Source organism: Limulus polyphemus, unplaced genomic scaffold, assembly GCF_000517525.1.
Source record: "Limulus polyphemus unplaced genomic scaffold, Limulus_polyphemus-2.1.2 Scaffold462, whole genome shotgun sequence".
Lineage (NCBI taxonomy): Eukaryota > Metazoa > Arthropoda > Merostomata > Xiphosura > Limulidae > Limulus > Limulus polyphemus.
Genome location: NW_013666072.1, coordinates 418967 through 424801, shown reverse-complemented (window position 1 = coordinate 424801; position 5835 = coordinate 418967). Strand labels below are relative to the sequence as shown.

General features: G+C 37.2%; 1 protein-coding gene across 2 annotated transcripts in view; it reads left to right on the top strand.

Moving 5' to 3' along the window:
• LOC111085550 overlaps positions 1 to 5835 on the top strand; it is a 98283-nt gene that overhangs the window by 63975 nt on the left and 28473 nt on the right. The window lies entirely within an intron of this gene.

Here is a 5835-nt window from a genome sequence, read left to right as displayed (position 1 = left end):
AACGCACTGGTTTTTCTATATATTAGAAGTTGTTAATCTAATTGCTTTTTATCAATAATTATTTTATGAATACACCACGAATTCATTTCATGAATTATCTTAATTTTGATTGGCTCACAAAGGAATTTACCGACGTTTGACTGCCTCGACTGCGGTTTTCTGCCTCTGTTTTGGTCAAGTTTGATTTCGCAAAATTTATCTATTTCAGTTAACTATGAAATGTGAGGTTATGGTATACTATGGGGTAGAGGCTGTAGTACTTGCCCAGTTATTTTCGACGGGCTATACGCTAGTGTTGATATAAACTTAACTGAAATTCGTGTCAGTTATTAAATAGGAATATTAAAGGCTATCTTTTTATGGAAGTTAAATAATGTTCGTATACAAGTTGTTTTCGTCTTTGTTCTAAGCCAGTCAAAAAATGGCATTCTTTCAAAGATAATAAATGACTTCCTTCCCCCATTTCCTTCCATTTTCTACCATCACTTTTGCTTGGTTCTCTGTTTTAATTTCTATTTAGCAGTAAAAGTCCAAAACGCTCATTATCCGCTTTTTCGCCCAAAGGCTTCGCGGGACGGAAAGTCTTTCAACTCTCCGCCAGTGCGTTCCGGAAGATTACCTTAAGACTGTTAAACTCGGACAGGTTTACACTAGCCATGAGGGAAAGGTTAGGGGGACAAGGATAAGGGGTGGGTGGGGAGTGGCTACAGACGGTAGGCGCCTACTTCTGATGACAACAGATGCCACGGCTGTAAATCCACTTGTCCAAGACTTCGAGGATATTAACTTCATTTTCGCCTCTGTATATTTTACTAGTGAAAACGTTATTTGGTCATATTTTTCACATTCAGTATTTACTAACTCTCTTCTTGAGCATTTTCACTTTTCAACTCTTGACTTTGTCTAGTTTAGTCTTAATCGGATCTCTATTCTTTCTGTGTGAATTAACCCAGTGTTTTCATTCGCCAATTGCTAGTTTTTGTAATTTGTTATTCGATCTTGGCCAGTCTGTACCACGTAATAGTGCTTTACCTTTCGCTGTTTCGTTCCTGGATTTGGACTTTTTTATTTTTATGTTTGCTCCACAGTTGCCTTGGTTTGAGATTTAAGGTTGTTTTTTTTCTATTACATTATTTTATAGAATATCGTTTTGATCTGAACCCATGTTGTGTGAAGTTATTTCTGGTACTATATCTAGAAACCACCTGATTTTGTATTCACGAATCTCAAGATTTTACAAACCTTTACTAAGTTATTTTTTTATTAGCTTTGTTTAAAACAAAGACATATATTCTTCTCTTAAAATAATGTTCTCTCTCTTATATTAATGTTATTGACTTGAGTCTAATATTTAACAAACACAATCAAGATAAGTTCAAACAAGTACAAACAACTTGTAATAATAAAGTGTTCCCGATGAGTCAACGGTAAGTGTACGGACCTACAACGTAAAAATCCAGGGTTCGATTCCTCGTGGTGGACAGAGCACGGATAACCCATTGTGTAGTTTATGCCAAAAAAACAAACAAGATACGATTACTTCAAGAATTGTGTTTGTTTGTTTTGAATTTCGCGCAAAGCTTGGGCTACTCTTTTACCAACGAATAGTGGGATTGACCGTCACATTATAACGCCCCCACGGCTGAAAGGGCGAGCATGTTTTGGTGGGACGGGGATTCGAGCCCGCGATCCTCAGATTGCGAGTCGAGTGCCCTAACCACCTGGCCATGCCGGGCCCAAGAATTGTGTTTTGTTATCATACCTGATTTCATCGCACAAAGATCTGGCGATGGTGACGTCTTCGATTAATCTAAGTATTGTGTTTTATTACTTTACGTAAACATGCGCTCTCGCACGACACTCACGTAAAAGTAAATAGCCATCTCTTGTAAGGATCAAAATAAGCCCTTTTTAAATACCTATCAACTGTCTGAGTCTTTAATGGACTTGATTTTCTAGCCGCCAAGCTATTTTACACGTTTAAGGAGGACATCTGAAAGGAATTGAATTAAACATGCATATTTAAGATTACTGGTGAATGTGTGACGGACATGAGCTGACATTTTAAAGTCTTATCTTTATTAAGTATCATGAGACAAGTCTATTCTTCGACACTCGCAGACAACCCGAGGAAAAGAAAAATATGATTGGATAAAAACAATGTGTGCCGAAAGATATAGATTATATAGAACTAGAGGGGCACTTAGTTGAACGCATACCTCCGCCACGCGGCGATGATCATATTCGGCTTTGAAACAAATGCAAAAATGCGTCTTTATGTTCGTCATTATCAACGGACACGGGCCATTTTTGGCAGAAAAATGAGGAATAATATTCTACATATGTCTACCAAGTTTCGACAAAATCTGATCGTTTTTGACTGAGTTATAGAGCAAAAATAGTGTGAAAAATCGGTCCCCATGTTAACAGATGGGGAGTTTTTGGATTTTCGTGATCTTGTTGTGACCTTGACCTTTGATCTTGATCATCCAAAACTTATTACTTCTAAGTTTGAGCATAGTCCAAATGTAATACCAACTGTCGTCCAAATCCATTCAGCCGTTTTCGAGAAATCTTGCTGACACACACACAAACAAACACACATTGGTGAAAACATAACCTCCTTCCACTTTCGGTGGCGAAGGTAATAAACAGGACGAGTGCCTGCATTAACAAAATAGTAAAATATATTACATTTAGAAAATTAACAGACAACTAGGATAGAAATAGGATAATCATCAGCTCAATTAAATCCAGATGGGAATATAAAGCACTGAGATCTAGAATACGTCCAGTGAATTAAACAAATAAAGTAACGACGAAAACCAATATAAGTCGAACGAAAAAGCGAAGAGATGATAAACTTTGTGTAATATTACTTCAAACTGCGCTTGAGCGTTCAAACCGTGTTACAACCCTTGTCTTCTGTCCTGTTTAATTACTCATTCACATCTATGCCAACCCGACTTTGTTCTAAGACAAATAGTGTAATAAGTTTTATTACTTGCAGCATCCAGTTGCTAATTGTTGCAAGATTTGTTTTTGGAATCCTGCCAAAACTTCAATTTGCATAAACAATAACAAGTAGCATTTCGCCTTAATTCATTTATGATACATCCTATTTAATTTAGTCATGATATATCATTGGAAAGGATTTTTGTTGTTGCTTTTCCGGTTTCCGAGATGCACAAGGATACATTTTTATGCTACATATTCTATGAATTTTTAACGAAGTTTTTATTCCCCATCCTCTCCTCAGTCGGATATTGAGGTTTCTTCTTACCAGTTAATTATTATATGTTAGGGAAAAGTCACAAACATTTTCCTCAAATCGAAATGTTTTGCAAAACGCAAATATATATATATATATATATATTATCAAGCAAGATTAGATCAGTTAGTTTTGTTGTTTTGTATGTATGTTTTTTACAAGAGTAAAAAAAAATTGCCAATAGATGCTACGACAGTTTTAAAACCCTTTCATACAGAGTTACCATGGTAACGGTCTTGGCGAGACGTCATATTACTGTGATTGAGACGACTGACAGATGTGTTGTGCTGGCTACAGACATATATTTTGTTTGTTGTTGAATCGCTCGACCCGCCAGCCCGTAGATTCTATCAACTGTTAGTGGACTTCACAAAAGTCGATCTCACTGTGTAGTTGTTCATTTGCTTTTTCTTAGCTATCAAACAATAAGCAAAGTGTGATTCTTTTATAATCAACTTTGGTAGTTTTAATTCTTAAAAAGCGCCTTATTAGCAAGTGTTTGTGGGGTTAGCATTTGAGCTCAGTTATTAGAATATTCTTACGTGGGGTGAAGGAGGATTTCGGGGTTCGATACTTGGCTGAGGAAATGGTAATAATTAAAAAATAAACCAAAGATTACCACATAATAATTGGTGATCTATTACTGGTCGTGCCACGACCCCCTCGAGAATGGGCCTTGTTTGTGATAAAAGAAGAGTGGGGTGAATTGTTAAGAAGTATCTTACTGAGAATTGTTAGTTATAAACTCAGTTGGTAAAGTACTCGCTTCTAGTTCCGGGCTCAATACTACTTATTGTGAAATGCAAAGCATGTCTTACCACAGGAGTGCTCTTTTCTTTTTCTCTCTCTTGTTTCAAACGCTTATAACAACTCCTGAGTTCAAATTTATTAAACTTGACTAGTGTAAAGCCTTATTAAAGCCATGACTACACTAGTCCTGTTGGGTATACTTGATATGTAATTCAGGGCGATATATAAGTCATGATATAGTTAATGTTTAGATATTAGTGGCTAAAATGTCTTATTTCCAATTATCCACGGTCTGTTGATTATAGAATAACAATCGATTCAAATGCTAAATTTGTCTCTCATACTTGTGTCTTGAGACTGGATTTCAGTACAAAATGTAAGCACACCTTGTTTGGTGTTGTTTCGGAGAGGATGATTTTTTTTGAACCTCATTATCAAACCATTTCATGTATCTTAAACCTGCCCCACGTCTGCTTACTCTGGTACATTACCAACGCTGTTTACTGTCTCAAGGGCAACATGCTCTCAGATAAACTATCATTATACTATTTTTCTTTAACTTCATTCGTCATCGTGCTAGTAGTTATCGTGCGCTCACCCTCCTATTAAATCAATTTAAAAAGCACGTGTAAAAAGTTGCACCACAATTTCGCATTCTTAATAGACAATATAGACTCTATTTCCGAAAATTCTATTGCGTGGAATTTAAAATATGAGGTGACGTGATGCCGCTGATACAAGAGTATATCAAGTAATTTCGTATTTATTAGAAAATTCATTGCAATTTCCTGAAAGTGTGGCGCCGAAATATTGCAACCAAGAAAGAAGCGTTTCGTAAATCCGACATCACTTTCAAGCTTCAAATAAATGTAATTTTACCAAAAGTGTTTATTTGTAATTAAGCACAAAGCTACACGATGGGCTATCTATGCTCTGCCCACCACGAGTATCGAAACCCGGCTTCTATCGTTCTAGAGTCACTGGGGGGCCACCAGAAGTGAAGAATAATAGCTTCTTTATGTAACGTTTCCTAAAACCAAAAAAAAACACAATGTCATCTGTGTATCACATTTACATATAAATATAAGTGTGGAATATTTCGATAAATTGCTTTAACTAAAGATTATTGTTTTGCTGTTGTTTTTCTAAGGCTTATTTTATTCTTTTCCTAATCAACAATAGCTATGTGCAATACATCGATGTTTTAAACGAATGTTTATCTCTGAAATAAAATAATAGTAATAAGAGAAATGTAGCAGAATGGCCGAAGATCAGAAACCTGGAGATCTGTTTGATTCTTTTTTAGAGCGATCAGGAGAAAATAGGTGCGTGCGTGTGTGTCACACGTTTGGCTTCCTCAACCAAACAGCAAACTTCTTCAGCCAGAAGAGTGTGTCACACGACGAATCCCACAGCTAGGAAAGGGTGTGTGTGTTTGTGTGTCACACAATGAATCCCACAACCAGAAAAGAGTGTATGTCTCATAACGTGCTTCCTCAGCCTGGAGAGAGCAAGTATGTGCCACACAATGAATTTCCTCAGACTGGAGAGAGCAAACGTGTGTCACACAATGAACTTCCTCAGCCTGGAGAGAGCAAGTATGTGCCGCACAATGAACTTTCTCAGCCTGGAGAGAGCAAGTGTGTGTCACACAATGAACTTCCTCAGGCTGGAGAGAGCAAGTATGTGCCACACAATGAACTTCCTCGGGCTGGAGAGAGCAAGTGTGTGTCACACAATGAACTTCCTCAGGCTGGAGAGAGCAAGTATGTGCCGCACAATGAACTTCCTCAGCCTGGAGAGAGCAAGTATGT